Below are 18119 nucleotides of genomic sequence, written 5' to 3' on the forward strand. Positions count from 1 at the left end.
TGGGATTTCTGAAACAGCTCACGATGCTCAAGGCAAAAAAAAAAAAAAAATGACCAAAGCATTTGTTTAGCTGACTTAGCCAGATGGGTATGCTAATTCTTTTTCTTGTTTGTAATAACCATCCTCTGACATGTAGCTAGTACCATTAATCCTGTCGTGAAATTCATTCGTCACAGTGTCCTTCTAGGTAAAACAAGTCTGAACAAGCACCTGCAAGTGAGCTGTGGCAGTTAGTATCTCTCCACCCCAAGCTCAACGCACTGTCCTTGCACATTATTACTTGTGCTTGTTTGGTCGGTGAGCATGGTGGTCAACAGGACTTTTTGATTTCAAGACTGGTGAAGTCCTCCCACCCATCATTAGCCTTTGGATTCTGTCCTGGTAGTTGAACTCCCAAAGAGTCCTAAGAGGCAGTCTACTTTTGAGAATCCACACGTCCTAAGACAATCCTGCACATGCTGGAAAGACACTGCAGAGTGAGCCCTTCCATTGATAGCAAACATATTTTTCCATAAGCCAGCCATGTTGCTAAATGCCATCGGATTGATTCTCAATTAACTCACGTAGCTCTTACATTTAAGTTCCTGTGTCCCAGGTAAAGAACTTGAACCCCAGAAGAGTTAAGTCATTTGCCTAAGCAAGCAAGTGGCAAAGCCAGGATTAAAGCCATTCTGCCCGGTACAGAGTCTGTACTCTTACCTGCTTTCCCCCACAGTCTCTGTCTGCACAGTAGCAGACCTCTGTGCTCTGTGGAACCAAGCAACACATTTCTGTACCACGTGGACCAGAGTGTCACATCTCTGTGTTCTGTAGACCCTAATGGCATGCCTCCGTGCTCTCTGGACCCAAGGAGCATGTCTCTGCGCTCTGTGGCCCATAGTGTCATGTCATGTCTCTGTGTCCTTTGGGCTAGAGTGGCATGTCTCTGCTCTCTGGGATTATGTCCCAGTTAATCTGCCACTAGGGAAAGGCCGGTGGTCATTTTTATTATCCTCCACTCTTGTTAATCTTCATTTCTCTACTGACCTCACTTCCAATAGTCAGAACTTCCACTTTCTCTCTCCTTTGTAATGCTAACAGATAACGGCTGCTCCTAGGGACTCTGAAGCTCAAGAAGCTGGCAGAGCCTTTCAGAGGAAACACGTTTCAGCCTTACTTCTTGTTCTCAGAATCCATGATGGAGTACGTGCCAAACAGATGCACTTTAAAGAATTCTTAGGGTTACAATTTATGAATCGTGGGAGTTCTGACAGGTTAAAAGCCTTCCCTTAAATGCATGTTCGGTTCTAACCCTTGTGTCTTTCTTTACTTAGAAGCCACTGCTTGGTGGCAGGGGCATGTATTTTCCGATTTTTCTAAATTCTAAGAAGTAAATGTATTACAGAAACTTTGGAATGTGAAATTTTCCCACACAAGTGTATAAAAGATGATTACAGGAAATGTAGAAAAGATTGATTCCCCTTGCCTCTTGCCTCTGGGGCTCAATTACACCATCGTCTGTCAGCATTTACTGGCATCCACTTGGACAGAACACTCTTTCTCAATGTTACATGATGTAGTCGCAAAGTAACAATTCGCCGTAGAACTAGGACCTTCGCATCCTGGGCTCAGATCCAGGGAGGAGAGCCAGTGCAGCGAGCTAGCTGCAAGTACAGAGCCCGCAACAGCCATCAGTCAGCTGTCATCCATCCACCCAATCCATCACATTGTGGTTCTTTGTTGGCCCTGTGGGAGGTTCTGAGACAAGAATGGGAAAACAGAAAAGGCTTGGTCTATGCCTCCAAGAGTTCTACCCTACATGCAGACAGAGATGGGTGTATCCAGATCTAAAATATTATGTGGAGAAATCCTGTGAGAGAAAACTAAATGCATGGGATCGGAGAAGGACTTCTAGATGCTAGGATGGATGATTCTTGAACTCAGTCTCAAAGAATGAATAGGTATTTTAGGGCATTGAAGGGGCCACTTGAGACTGTTGCATGAGAGTACTGAGCATGATAAGAAAAAAGGGCTGGCTGGCTGAGTGTTCTCTTCTTGTGTTCTCTCTCTCTCTCTCTCTCTCTCTCTGTCTTTTTGTTTCTTTTGTTTCTGTCTCTCTCTGTCTCTGTCTCTTGTCTCTCTCTCTCTCCCTCCTTCCCTCCCTCCCTGTCCCTGCCCACACATATTTTTACCCCAAGACAAGATATAGAAGGAACTCTCAAATGTTCCCAGCTCAATCAAATCTTTCTTTCTCTACAACATAGAGAAATTCTAACTTTTAAATTTTTTTAATGTTTTTAATGTAAACCAAAGAAAATTACTCATTCCTGAAGGTAGGGACATTGTAACCTTTTGCTTTTAGATAGCACCTAGGGATTTGTTACATATTTATTCCCCGTGTTAACATTCTCACTGAATTGAATAAGTTACAGCTTTTAAAACGGCTTTGACCGCTAACTCTGGCAGAGATTCCATCAGTAGAGCTGACCATTCTCAGTCACTCCCTTGACTGAAGTCATTTAATATTCTGAACTTAAAAACAAGGGAAGACTGTGAGTCTCCAAGTGTGTCCCTAACAACAGAGCTGTCTCATGCCCACTGTTCCCACACCAAACATAGGGACATTTCCTAAATCATTCTGGAAATGTAAGTATAAAGACTTTCCTTCAGTTGTTTGTTTGTGCATGTGTACATGTAGGTACGAGTGCATGCCTAGGGGCAGGGATTACGCCTGTGTGCTGGTTTGGTTTTGTTTGTGTCTGGAGGGAGCTTGTGCTTTTTGCTTTTGTGGTGCTAACTCGTGAGACTAGGGCCTTAATCATGCTAGCCAAATACTTTACCTTAGAGCTGTATCTCTAGCCTTTGGGTTTTTTGGTTTGTTTGTTTGTTTGTTTGTTTGTTTGTTTGGGAGGACAGAGTCTCAATATATATCCCAGGCTATCCTAGAGCTCAAGATCCTCCTGCTTTTGTCTCCCAAGTGCTGGGCTGACAGGCATCCGCCACCATTCCTGCCATGAAGGACATACTCAGGAACTTCTCAATGGGTTTTAAGCCCTGACTGCAGAGCAACACTTCTCCATAAGGTCTGGGTCTTCAGAACCTCCCTTAAGGCTGTCTCTCAACAGTGTACACACACCGTTAACTAGAACACGGGCTAGCCACAGACACCTATGCTATTCGGCCTCTCTTGTTCTAGCAAATTGTGGTGATAGCTCTTGTCACCAAAGCTTAAAATCAGGCCACCAGTATTTATGCAAAAGTCATGCCAAGCAACTACTCATGACATACAAAAGCTGCTTCAAAGATACAGGTGCCCAGGGTGTTGAAGGTCCCAATAGCTGTTCTCATGGGGCAGTGCTCAGTGTCTTCTCACCAAGGGCGCCTTGACCAATGCCAAGTGGATGTTCTGCCAGTGCCATTGAAGCTGCCAAGATGGGTATCATCGCCAACTGCCAATGCCCAGAGTTGAGGGCACCAATATCGGGTATGACATCATCTCTGCTTGCTGATAACATTTCGGGGCTAACTCCTTTTGTCCGCAGTGCCCTCTCTTACCCCTTCCTGGAACACTTTGATGATGTAGGCCTTTTCATCTTAAGCCCTGGTCTGTGGGAGAAGGGCCCAATGAGAGTACCAGAACCTGAAACACATTCAAAAGTGGCATCCCTCCACATGCGTATCTTTTGTTCCTGGAATCAAGTGCATCTGCCTTAGCTTCAATTTTGGAACAGAGGTTTTTGATGTTCCTGGATCCCTCATTTGAAATGGGTCCCTTCATGACTAATCCTGACAGTCATCCATAAATTCCCACACGGGATAGGCGAGCACAGTTTTGTTCGGGGTGAAAGCTGCATCACACAGCTCTAGTCACAGGTTGGCAAGCTCCAGGCCCACATGAGAGGACAAAGAACATTTTATTTTGTGTTTCAGGAGGTCATGCTGACCTACCTTCAAAATGTAGCTCAAATCTGGCCATTTTCTGCCACCTTTTTTCTGGCTTCCTACTCAAGACACAATCCTCTTTCCTCTAAATGAATTCTACTGCCTCTGAAATGGCCTCTTTTCTAGCTATTCTCACACGGGAACAAGAATGATTCCTCTGAAGCATAGGCCAGAGCATGCCCAACCTCTGCTCATATGCAGGCATTGGCTTCCCACTTCCCTCAGACTCAAAGTGAGCCCTTGCAGGGACCTTCTAGACACTAGGCCACCAATCACCTCTCTGACCTGAACCCTACTCATCTGCAGCTACACAGTGAACTCACCCATTGGCCTTGTTATTCCTCAAACAAAACTCAATGGGCTTGTCCCTTCCTTGAAGGGACTTTGTGCTAGCTGCTCTCTCTACCTGAGCCTTCCTCTAACTGTCTTCAAGCTCTTCAAATCTTCCAAATGAAACCTCTGAGCACCCATCTACTGTCGCTCCTTCTCAGGGTTCCCAATTCCATATTGTACTTCCATTTTCTGACATAACACACAATGTGTTTTGTCTCTGACCATTAGCTGTCTCCCCTTCTTACAATACAATGACTGGTGATATTGGGATTCTGTTTACTGACGTCACCAAAAGAGTTCCTTGAGTACAGTAGACACACTTAGTAGCTGAAGAGTGAAAATGACAGTGGATGGCTCAATGTATGAGTAGATGCATGGATAGATAGATGAGTAGGTGGATAAATGAGTGGATGGATGGATGTGTGAGAGGATGAATAGATGAGTGAATGGATAGGTGGTTGAATATATGACTGGATGGATGGGTGGATGGAGAGATGAGTAGATGTATAGATGAGTGAATGGATGGATGGCTGGATGGTTGGATGGATGGATGGATGGATGATGGATGAGTGGATGGATAGATGAATGAATAGATGGGTGGATGGAGAGATGAGTAGATGTATAGATGAGTGAATGGATGGATGGATGGCTGGATGGATGGATGGATGGATGGATGGATGATGGATGAGTGGATGGATAGATGAATGGAGAGATGGCTGGATGGATAGATGGGTGGATGGAGAGATGACTGGATAGATAGATGGATGGATGGATGGATAGATGGATGGATGGATAGATGGATGGATGGATAGATGGATGGATGGATAGATGGATGGATGGATAGATGGATGGATGGATGGATGGATGGATGATGGATGAGTGGATGGATAGATGGATGGATGGATGGATGACTGGATGGATAGATGGATGATGGATGGATGGATAGATCGGTAGGTGGAAGGAAAGATAGATGATAGATGGAGGGTAGGTCTGGGGTTTGTTACACCTGAGGTTTGTTAAGTGAATGTGTTAAGTGAATGCTTAGTTTTGACTACCATACAAATGCTTGACTCAGGCAGTACATAAGTTATTCATTTGTAAACTGCTAACTTTGACTTTATGGTGCAGTTATCTGTTTGAAGTACTTCAGTGAATAAAGTTATGTACATGCCTAGAGGTTCTGAGAAAGGACATGGTTTTTAAATATCAAATAAATAGAACTGACATTCAAAGTATTCATTACCTTCTGAAAACAGAGGTTTGAGAATTTTTTTTTTCGACTGAGACTAAAAACATGTAAAAAACATCTTTCTGATTGATAGTAGCATTTAAAGTTTCTGTTTTAAGGAGAGAGCAGTGAGCTATATTAACAACCAGATAGCTACATGAATGTCAGAAAACATGTACTTGCAGAACGAGGAGGTCACGTGTCCTTTTTCTAAATATATTTCACATCACTGGGAGAGCTGGAAAATGTGAATGATAGCAAGTGCTGTTCAGCACCTTATTCTGGCTGCAGTGGATCCTTTCTTCATCTTTAATCTAAGCCCTTGCTTCATGAAAGAGCTTTGCACTAAAGAAATAAATCAAAACAAGAAGAAATGTTTAACACGGGGCTCTAGGGTCAGCATGATCTCAGTAGAGTTTGTAAATTAGAAGACAGTAGAAAATGTATTTCCTTTTATTGAATTTTTTTAAACATAGTTTTAACCCAAAACTTGAGGGAGCAGCAAAATACAGCCATTCAGTAAAATCTCCCAACCCTTGAACCATGTTTTTATACATTCTGTGTAAAGCCTTTATGAGTCGTTCCACCCATAGCCCACACAGCTTCCCAGGGCAAGTAACAGTTCTCAAGTGGGATCACAGAGTTACTTTCTGTGTATCACAGATGAAGCTGCAAAGGCCAAAGGCTGGCTAAGAGAGCACTCACACACTTGCAGACAATAGATTCCTTTGTAATAATCACTATCGTTGGTGTTACCCCTCTCCAGCCATGGTTTAGAGTTATCTGCATTGACACACCTATCCTTTTAAATTGTGGTCCAACCAATGCCTAAGGCTGAAAAGCATCTTCTGTATCCTCAAGGACACCTTAGCTGAAGTTTCTCTGTACACTCTGGTGTCAGGGGTTGGTCACCCATGTGTTTTGAAAACATTTCTTACTATACGTTCTTTACTGTCCATTGTTTTATTATTATTATTATTATTATTATTATTATTATTATTATTACTGTCATTATTCATTACTCCGTGATTTAATTAATACATCAGAGTTTGGAATATCTCATTTTTTTCTCTGGGTTAAATCTTAATTCATTTCTCTTATTTCATGGGAGATGAAGACACCATCTAGTGCAAAGCACTTTACTTTCCTTTATTTCATCCCCACTAATGGATAGACAGACAGACAGATAGATAGACAGACAGACAGACAGACAGACAGACAGACAAAGATGATGGATAGACTGATACACACACACACATATAAACTGATTGGAAAACAGGTGAATGGATAGATAGATAAATATGGATAGATAGATAGATAGATAGATAGATAGATAGATAGATAGATAGATAGACAGACAGATAGATTAAATAGATAGATAATAAATAGACAGATAGATAGATAATAGATGATAGATAGATAGATAGATAATAGATAGATGATAGACAGATAGATAGATAGATAGATGATAGATAGATTAAATAGATAGATAATAAATAGACAGATAGATAGATAATAGATAGATGATAGATAGATAGATAGATAGATAGATAGATAATAGATAGATAGATAGATGATAGATAGATTAAATAGATAGATAATAAATAGACAGATAGATAGATAATAGATAGATAGATGATGATGATGATAGATAGATAGATAGATAGATAGATAGATAGATGACTTATAGATAGATATTGTGACAAAAAAATATAGAGATATGAATTCTTCAGTGTCTGCCCTAAGCCAAAAGCTGGGAATTATAATTGAAAACTCCAGGAGTCCGAAGTCAATGAGGCTTAGTTAGTGTCATGACAAACAACTGTCTTCACTCTATGGCAACATTCAGGCACAATTATCTTAACTGTTGGGGCTTATGTGCCTCCTTATTCTTTCATAGAATTTGTACCTATAGCATAGTCTGAACTTAAAAGGGAGGGCTTCCAGCATCAGAGCCTTTTATGCTTAGACCTTCCCCACTTGCTGCAACTGTACAACAGAGGACTTACCATGCCTTGCTTCCCAACCAGAGTCTGAGCACATTAGCCCTCCAGTTTCCACAGAAGCAATAGTATAACTCAGGTTCATAGGCTCCATCTGTAAAAGGCATCTCCTATACATCACCTAAAGCCCTTGACAAATGGGCTGATGAATGTGAAACCACTCTGGGCTTTTTAGAGTGCCTTATAGCCGCCATGTGATGTTCTTGATCCAAATAGTGCTGTTTGTCTTGTAGACATGTCTATCCAGCAAAGCTTCAGTGTCCAACCTCTTGGGTATTAGCATGTGGAACTTTCTCTGGAGCCCTGGGGCCAGTGGATCAGCTTTCTTCTTTCATGTTCAATCATTCTTTTAAGAGCCACGGATGAGAGAAATGCATTGATCTCCAAGCCCAGGACTCCCTGAATGGGGAGATTTGATCCTCACCCTACCTCACAGACCTGCCTTTAGACTTGGCAACGTGCTGTCTGCCTGCATTGTCTGTCCTGGTTTATTTTTCTGGGCCACTGACATTCTGAGTCTTGGGTAGCAGCAGTACAGAGACCAAGAGGCTAGAACAAGGAACCAGAACAGAGGAGATAAGGCACAGTACTGGCTATGTGTATTACAAAGCCCTGTCAGGAAGTGTGAGAAGTCAGAGCATACCCAGGTAGCAAAAGAGAGGCCCCAGTTCATCACAGCAGCACAGACAAGTTTAGCAGCTAAGCTAGGCATATCAGTGCTCTAGACATAGGTGGTCTATTAAGTTATAGGTCTGCGTGTTTTTATCTGGACAGTGACATGTCATATATATGACAAGCCTCGCCCATAGAATAGTCTAGCCCAAGTCTAATCCACACAGCTTCCATATACGTACATGCTTTCACAGAAAGATTATCCATCTCAAAGTTAGCTCCAACTGTCCTGGGTTCCTTACGCTTTAAGAAAGGCAATCAGAATTACCAAGCAAGCCAGCAAGAGGGTTCAGTGGGTAAAGGTTCTGCCACCAAGCTTGGCAGCAGCCTGAGCTTGATCCCTGAGTCCCACATGGTGGGAGGAGAAAACAGATTCTGGAAAGTTGAACTCTGACCTCCCCATGTATACTGCGGTATCCATGCATAACACATGCAACCTACATCCACAATAAATAAATGTAAATAAACTTAAGCGCCAAGCAAGTCTTCCCCCCAACCTCTGGGGCACGCTCAGGTTCATTCCTATAGGATACTTGTAGTTTTTACTACCTCACTTTAAGTTCCAGTGGACCGCACTACCAACCCTGCCCAGGTTCCCTTGGATCCATGAATGAAAGACACACACATTAGCTTATTTTTGATATGCTCTAGCTCAATGGTTGGACTCTTCTAAGCCTTCCTCAGCTATTGTGCCCTTCTTCTTAATCCCAGCTCAGCACCCTAAATCTGCCCCTCATGTTACCCCAGGCCCAGTCTGGGAAATGGCTGATGGCCACTTCACCCAAGATCTCACATGACTGATGACTTTTTCTCCCTCTAAAGCATGACAAATCTTTTCTCCTCCCTGCGTATGCTAGCCTGCCTGCAGGAAAACTGGAAGTTCCTCCTATTCCACCCAGCTCATTGGCCACTAGCATCTTTATTGATTGATCAAGAACCAATTGGGGAACAGGACCTTCAGCATTCACAGACAGAATCCTGATCAAAACATCAGAACCACCCCCTACAGATACTGGCTATCCTTCACCCAGAGTTCTTATTTTTTTCCTGCTTTCCATACACGCTAACGTTTTCTAAGTCCTTCATCTCTGTACATTCTGCCTGCTCAGAGCGAACTCACCCACTCCCCCAGACACAGCCAGACCTCTGTGCTTTTCCCCTGAGATCCCTCCTGACCTACATGCCAGATCCCCCTGCCCTCTCCGCCTCTTCATTTTTCTCACTAGCTCTGCGGCATCCTTCCCCACTGACCATACCTTCCTTAAAACTCTCCCCAAGTCTCTTCTTGCGCTGACCATCTTTGCTTTGCCTCCTCAGTGGCAAAACTTAACTTTTCCACATCAGTGGAAGTGGTTCGTGCTCAACTCACAGCTCTTCACACCCTTCGGCATGCCCCTGCGGCCTCACTTACACGGGCTGCCAGCTCTCTGTGATAAAGTCTATGGCGCTCCTGTGTGTACCGAGTATTGCATTAAACTCTACTTGCATTGTCTCCAGGACTCAATGTGAAAACTCTCAGGCATTCTTTTCATCTCCCACCTTAGAAATCAGATGGCGGGTGCTTGGCAAGGACAAGTAGTTTACTCAAGGTCACATAACTACCAACTGTGACAGCCAAGACTCCCATCTGTACTGCTCATGATGCCAAAGTCATGTGACTCCCTGGAATTCTTCCCCAAATTTCAGGTGCTGGTCCTCAGTATGTACATTTCTCATGCCACAAAATTATCTCTGTCATTCTGCAGTACGGTGGCTTTTTCTCCTTGACTATGAAAGCCACCACAAAGCTAAATGTCTAAACTAGAAACTTGAGCTATTCCCCCTACAGAGTCCCATTCTCATCTCTATGTCACTGTTACAACTGGATGATGATGTGATTGATAGAAAGATGTCCACGTGGTCCTGCCAAGGCTCACCCCTCACCCCGTACCAAGTGTAAGGGAACGTCAGGGCAGGGAGGCAGGAAGGGGTGGGTTGGATGGGTTGAGGAGCACCCTCATAGAAGAAGGGGTAAGAGGGATGACATAGTGGGTTTATGGACAGGAAACTTGGGAAGGGGATAACATTTGAAATGTAAATTAAAAAATCAAATAAAAGAAGAATAAGATAATTAAAAAAAACAAGAGGGGCTGGGGATTTAGCTCAGTGGTAGAGCGCTTACCTAGGAAGCGCAAGGCCCTGGGTTCGGTCCCCAGCTCCAAAAAAAAGAACCAAAAAAAAAAAAAAACAAGAAAGAAAGATGCCCACAAATGTGGTTAAGAGAGAGAAAGATTCTTTGCTGTCAATAAATGTGAACATTTGTGAACACACAGAGCAAAAGGCAGTGCTGTATACTGCCAAGTAAAGGAACTGACTCCACGGGAATGTTCCTATGAACTTACCTTACTTCTGTGTATGCTTATATTCAAATAAAGGCTATGCTACCAAAATCAAAGAGCTTCATAATACAAGTTTGGAGAACAGGACATTGGTCTCTTGCATGTAAGGGTTCTGAAATGAACAGTCTGGGTTTATAATTTGGCTCTCCATTCTTCAATTCTAGAAGGAATCAAGGCCTTCCCTCTGTCCTTCTGTCATCCTTTAAAGCATGTCTACTCTAGGTGACCCGTAGACTGGTAGTGTTGGCATCACCGTACTGCATGTGAGAAACTCGGCACCTCAGACATTCCCTCCAGCCCACCTCAGTGAAACTCACCAATCAGCAGGCTGCCGTGTGATTCCAACACAGTGAGGACTTTGGGATCCTGTTCTTCCCACGTGCTCAGCACCATCCTGTGGGCATTGACATTCCAGAACATGGAAAGATTTTTAAAAGAAATAAAGAAACTCCAGAGCTTTCACGTTGACGCCAATGTGACTTGGAAGACGGTTACATGCCAAATTTTTATTAGGTTCCTGTCAGGTACAAACCTGTCTCATAATAGCAGCCCCCAAAAGCTAATCCATTTTGCAGTCTAATTGAGCAATAAAGAGCCCACCCTTTAGATAGAGTAACACCTGTCTCTAATTGTGTGACACATCCTGACAGCAGCATCTACCTAATCCATTATTGGTGTTAGGGTGTTCCCTATTCGCTTGATCTGACTTCCACGGTAGTATCATAGTTCCGTTTTAGTAACTTGCTGCAAACTGCTTTCATATTCCTTTAACCCACATGTAATACCATCCTTCTTTTTCCTTTGTCTGTTATTAGTTGGTTTTCTGGGAGTTGTTGTTGTTGCTGCTGCTGCTGCTGCTGCTGCTGCTGTTGTTTGGGGGAGGATTGGAGGGTTGGTGTTCTTTTTAGATATTTTCCCTGTAGATCACTCTGACCTCTAGTGTACTATGTGCCAAGGCCAGCCTTGAACCCCTGATCCTCCTGCTACTATCTCCCAGTTGCTGAGATTGCAGATAGCCCACCACCATTTGTAGTCTGTAATGGGTTTAATTACAGAGTTCCCCTCTGTCCCTTGTCTAAGCTGACCAAGCTCATGAAAGGCAGATAAAAAGAGTGAGAGACCAGATATAAGGTCACCCTGTGCGATCTCACTCATGCCTGACTTCAGCCTTCACTTGTGATCATGTAACTGCAGTCGCTTAAATGGCCCGGTGTGGAAAGACCTGTGCTAAACTCCACTTGTATCATTCCCCTGAATGCATGACTGTGTTCAAGGATATTCTTGTATCTCTCAGGTTACTGAAAAAAATATATAAATACACTAATAGGTACGAGACCTGAGAATTTCAAATAAAGAGACTGAAAAAGAAAAAAGGCCCCTAAGTCTTCTGCTTCACTGGTTTTAAACATTTCTTTTCAAAGCCAGTAAGGCATTTCTTCTTTTTCATACCTACACAACACATTTAAAATGTGAGTTGCTGGCTAAAGTGGAGCAGGCAACCTCAGAGCCAAGGCTGTTTCAGAGCTAAGTCCCTTAAAGGTCAGGCGTTCCCTGTAGCCCCCATGCTCAACCTGTCCCTCTGATGGGTACAGTACAATCTGAGGCTAGGCATACTCCAAGCAACTTTCAAAGGACATCCAGGCATAATGCAGCAACCAGGAAGGCATGTGGTAAATACTTTAGCATATCTGAATTTAGTGTAGACTAAAGTTTGGCTGCTATTTCCATTTTTGGTCCCGGTTAGGGTTTTCCCCAGACTTTGGAATTCAGTGAGTCAAATCCTGCCTCACCGTGAACCAGAGTTAGGAATGCCTGCTGTCCGCCCACTATCTTCTTCTCACATCAGGCTGTGCCCGACTTCTGCGCATGCTCCACAGTCCTGCTGGCCTGGCAGACCCTGGGGCTGTGGCTTCCTATCGGTCTCACCAGATGTTCCTGCTAGAAAAAGAGCTTAACCATCGCTAACCAATGCTACTACCTGCGGGGGTTGCCAAAGAGTCAGCGAAGAAATGTGGGTGCTGCCTGCCCTGCAATCTATGTGATTTTCCTAGTTTTTCCTCTCCTTTTTGTAGTTTTGTAATTGGGCTTACTTGTTTGGGGGGTTTTGTTTTTAAACCGGGTGTGTATGTCAGACGCTAACTTAACAATTGATTCACAAATCATGGAATCAAAATTTGGGGGCTTCTGCAAAGTAGAGCTCTGAGGTCATTGGTCCGACCCCTTGACTCTGTAGCTACAACATTGAAACTAGAGAGGGCAATGTGGCTTGCCCCAGGGTCCCACAGTAGAATCAAGAAGATGGGATTAACATTTTATAGTACAGCCTACTATCTGGAATTGGTTCTTGATACATGGAAGTTTAAAATATTACCAGTGTTAGATCGTAAAAAGAAACCCTTAAAATTCTTACGGCATAGAGTACAAAATAGAGGGCTCCCACAAAGGAGCGCCAACTACTGAAATGAGCTTGTCAGTTTTTCCGTGTGTGGCTTAAATAATCCAATAAACATTTAACAAGGGTCTGGCCTGTGTGAAGAGTTCTGATGGAGACCTTAGAGACCACAGACGTTCCTAAGATCTAACTTCTTCACCAGGGGCGGGGAACCCGGTGAAGTTAATACACTGAGCGCTTACTCGAAAGTGAGGTGGGTTAGAGAAATCTTGGGAGGACAGGTAGAAATGGGGTACCTGCGAAAGCAAACAGCAGACACAGAGGTAACGGAGGTCTTAGCTCTGCAGAGTCGCCTCACGCAGTAAGCATGCGCAGTAGAGACTAACTTAATTCCCGACTGAGTAAAAACGTCGCGCAAGAAGCTAAGAAAGATGAGGATGTTACCTTAGCTCAGCTTCCTTCATTTTCTCAGCCCTGTCCCAACAATTGCCGACGGTAGTGTGAATTAAAGAGTACAAGTTAGATTCCATAGGTGCCATTTATAAACACCAAAGGATTTCAGATAAGTAGTAACTCTATTCAGTCTCCCCCCATATCAAAGATTCTGTTATTCACAATGATAATAAAAATGTCTTATTTTTCTAACTCATGAATCTATAGGTCAGCTGTAGTTCCCTAACACTGACAAGACCTTCCTGGGCTCTACATCTAATGCCAACATTTGGATTGAATGTAACCTTGTAAGTATCGCAGGGTAGGGAGAGACTGGGTTAATCTCACTTGGCTTTGGAAGGTGAACTAGGACCTTTAGACTTTTCTAAAGTCTTCGCTTATCGCCTGGCACCAGCAATTATACAAGTGCTCAGCAGATAGGAGGCTTGCAGTAATGATGTAAGAAGAGCTGCGCATACCTATAGTGTAGGAAGCATGCAAAAGAATGTGTAGAACAGGAGCGGAGAGGCTGCTAACCACCCGTACCATAGGCCAGCACCAGTGGAACTAGAACGTACCTCCAACCACTGTGAGACTCCATGTGGTTCCCCTGGCACAGGGCGCAGAAGCGGAATTCCAATATGGGAGGAGAGCAAAGACTTGGAAGAATAATTCGGTATCCTTGGGTTACCTTGTCACACAAATGTCTAAAAACAGAGCTGTGAGCTCAAAAGGAAAGAAGCAAAGATGTTAGAGGAAGAGAGAAAGGGGAGAAAGAAGACAAGAGAATTGTAATTTGAAGTGAAGAGCTAACCAACCAAGGGCAAAAACATATGTGATCTCAAACTGTATGTGAGTGCCTCTCACAGCAGCGGAGCAGGAAGAGGGCTATGAATCCAAATAGCCACGTTAGGCGACTTACGTGCTATATCAAAAAATATCACAATACTTAGGGGGTGTCAATATTATTGTACTTAATTTAGAAAAGACAGACGTGTGGCTCAAATGACTCTGTAACCTGCCAAAGGTGGACCAAGAAACATCAGTAGCATTTCTAGGTCTATCAGATTCCAAAGTGCACTTTGGAAGACAGACTGCGTTGAAAGCCGCCTTGGAAATCCAATCAATAGGTAGTCTCACTCTAACTAGTTATGGTTCTTTCCTAAGCTACTACTTGGGCGAAGGAGTGAAATCTCCTCACTAGCGGAGAAATGCTGCTACGACCTTTGTTCTCAGTTGAAGGCTATACATTAGACATTTTACTTACGTTGATGTTAGCTGTATGCATGAGATGGCCTAAATTTTTTTTTACTTTAAATAATGTGTTTTATAATTCATGAAGATTTCAGTCCTTGAAAAATAAGTCTAGAAATAAGACAAGAGCATCGCAGGCACGGCAGATTATATCTGTCACAAGTATCAACAGTGCCTTGTGCAATTCATGTTCTGGGATTGGCCAGCAACTCAATGGCTGTTGACACAAACCTGTGCCCAGTAGCATTACTAGGGTGTATCGCAGGGTAGGGAGAGACTGGGTTAATCTCACTTGGCTTTGGAAGGTGAACTAGGACCTTTAGACTTTTCTAACAACAGAATCACTGTATGTTCTGGCCCAAGGGTAGATTTCTGAGTCTGGCTGAGGTATTACTGAGAATGAACTGAGCCAAAGGTGGGGGGTGGGGGGCAAGCGGAAGGATTTTGCACTCATTTGTATAAGTGGTAATGAGAAGCTAAGGCGGGTAGTAACAGTAGAAGCAGAAATAAAGGAACAGATGGGACACCTTCTTTGGAAGAAGTTCTTGTGCGGCACAGCAACCACTCTGCATACCATTAAGGATGTGTCAAGTTCATTTTCGAAACTTCATTCGGCTGTGAAGGATTCCTCCCTTCAGGTATATAGGGTCTCCATAATTTACTGGTCATCTGGACACATGCTTTTTATGTAGGCTTACCGGTACCGTGAGGGAGAGATTCTAAGTGATTTGCTCTTTGCTGGCTACATGGCAGCATCCATCAGAATTAATGTGAATAAGTGACTTGCATGGATGCTGCCCTCCACATACACACACACACACACACCCCAAATATGCACACACACACCCCCAACATGCACACATATACCTGCACACGCACACACACACCCCCAACATGCACACATATACCTGCACATGCACACACACACCCCCAACATGCACACATATACCTGCACATGCACACACACACACACACACCCAACATGCACACATATACCTGCACATGCACACACACACACACACACCCAACATGCACACATATACCTGCACATGCACACACACACCCCCAACATGCACACATATACCTGCACATGCACACACAAACACACACCTGCACATGCACATACACACACACCTGCACATACACACACACACACCTGCACATACACACACACACACACACACACACACACACACACCTGCACATGCACACACACACACACCCCTTTCCAGAGGACCTTCACCTTTCCAAAATTCTTTTCATTCCTACCTCTTTAGGCTAGGTCTTGCCTTATAGAAAGAACCAGATTACTGACCAGTCTCTATTCAGTGAGATTTCAGTATAATGTGTTTTCCAGATACTACCTTCAATCAAGTTCAGTTGATTCTCCTTGGTACTTCTGAGTGTGAATTTAGATCTATCCAATAATGTTTTCATTGGGTAAAAATTCAGTTCTAATCCATTTTTTTTTTGGTTCTTTTTTTCGGAGCTGGGGACCGAACCCCGGGCCTTGCGCTTCCTAGGTAAGCGCTCCACCACTGAGCTAAATCCCCAGCCCCGTTCTAATCCATTTTAAACCTTCAGCTTTATTTCCATCACACATGCATGGACACGTGCACACACACACACACACACACACACACACACACACACACACATTCAGTTTTCTTTCAAGAGACCCCCTTTCTTATTCTCAATTGTTCGGCATCGGAGCAGTAAGAAAGGTATTGGAGAAGAAGTGAGGTTGGGGATTTAGCTCAGCGGTAGAGCGCTTGCCTAGGAAGCGCAAGGCCCTGGGTTCGGTCCCCAGCTCCGAAAAAAAGAACCAAAAAAAAAAAAAAGATGGCTTATGGAGAAGAAGTGAACTTTCTTGGTCTCCATTAGGTTCCCTTTGCAGTTATCTGGAGGGTATCCCTGATTGTTCAACTGGCAGTGACCATCAATATCCTGAGTGGGACATAAGGTTAATGACGACCTTATGTTTGTGAGCACTGGGGATTGGGGGGCATTCTGTGGAGAACCTATTACACAATTCTCTGGGGAAGAACAACTGACTCTTTTCTCTAAAATTATCAAGGCTCCTTAAGCCTATTGGTGGTAGCCACTGCTGGGTTTGTCGGCTTCTTGAGTGGGCTATCAACAGGATGTCTCTGCTAGGCTGTTCATTTCAACTCCGGTATCCCAGTCTTCTCTTTCTCCATTTAGTCCATGAGAGAAGTCTCCTATGTCTGGAGTAAGTGTTTAGATTAGCTCAACCACTTACTAACGAGCCAGTGAGCATGCACCCTGCCCCTGTAGTTTGTAATCTACCAAATAGGAAAGTGTACCGGCTGGTTTTGTGTGTCAACCTGACACAAGGCTAGAGTTATCACAGAGAAAGGAACCTCCTTTGAGGAAATGCCTCCATGAGATCCAGCTGTAAGGCATTTTCTCAATTAGTTATCAAGGGGGGTTGAGGCATTGCCCATTGTGGGAGGACCATCCCTGCATCCCTGGGGTGGTCCTGGGTTCTATGAGAAAGCAAGCTGAGCTAGGCAGGGGAAGCAAGCCAGTAAGCAGCACCCCTCCATGGCCTCTGCATCAGCTCCTGCCTCCAAGTCCCTGCCCTGTGTAAGCTCCTGCCCTGACTTCCTTTGGTGATGAACAGCAATGTGGAAGTGTAAGCTGAATAAACCCTTTCCTCCCCAACTTGCTTCTCGGTCATAATGTTTTGTGGTGGAGGAATACAAACCCTGACTATAACACAAAGTACTCAGTACATGTGAGCATCCACTTTGGGTCCTAGTCTCTAGTTTCATACACAGCATTCACTTACTTGAACAAGCCACTGAGCCTCATCCTTGCAAACTCTGACTGCATATAACACATGCCGAGCAAGCGCCACGTGTGTGAGCTTTGGTGAATAGTTAAAAGTGGGGATCAATCGACAGAAAAGCAAACTACAAACGTCTAGCACAACTGACTGATAATGGGCCGCACTGTAGCTTTGAAATAGCTGGCATTTAAACCCGGGCATGTTTTTAAGTTAGATTGAGAAGTAGAACAGCAGGAAGGACAGAAGGGGGAAAGGCAAGGAGAATCTCAATGGAGGCTTCTCCACGCGACAGAAAGCTCGTGATGCTGAAACTAACATCTGGATCCTGGGTGCCTAAACGAATCTTTTCTCTGCTCACAAACCAGACTCATATCGATTTCCATTACTATTTAATCTCCTTAAATCTGATGGACGAGGAAAGCCCATTCTGCATCTTGCCCTGTTGGTTGCTCCCAACAGGCATCTCACCGATGGCTGACGTCAGCCCCTGAGGGGGCAGGCTCTCCTGAGAAACCCCAGTACCAGACCCTGCCTTAGCACGCAGGCAGCATAAGTTTCAGAAGTGAGTCATATCAAAAGCAAGAACCATAAATTCAACTCAGATTTCAAATAAAGAATAAAGAGCTTAGAAGACTCTATATAAAATTTTTCAACCCAGAAGTTCTTCCTGCTTAAATTATTTTCACATTCC

General features: G+C 43.8%; 1 protein-coding gene across 15 annotated transcripts in view; it reads left to right on the plus strand.

The window, feature by feature from the left end:
- Positions 1–18119, plus strand: part of Anks1b (ankyrin repeat and sterile alpha motif domain containing 1B) — a 1165904-nt gene that overhangs the window by 848881 nt on the left and 298904 nt on the right. The window lies entirely within an intron of this gene.

Source organism: Rattus norvegicus, chromosome 7, assembly GCF_036323735.1.
Source record: "Rattus norvegicus strain BN/NHsdMcwi chromosome 7, GRCr8, whole genome shotgun sequence".
NCBI lineage: Eukaryota > Metazoa > Chordata > Mammalia > Rodentia > Muridae > Rattus > Rattus norvegicus.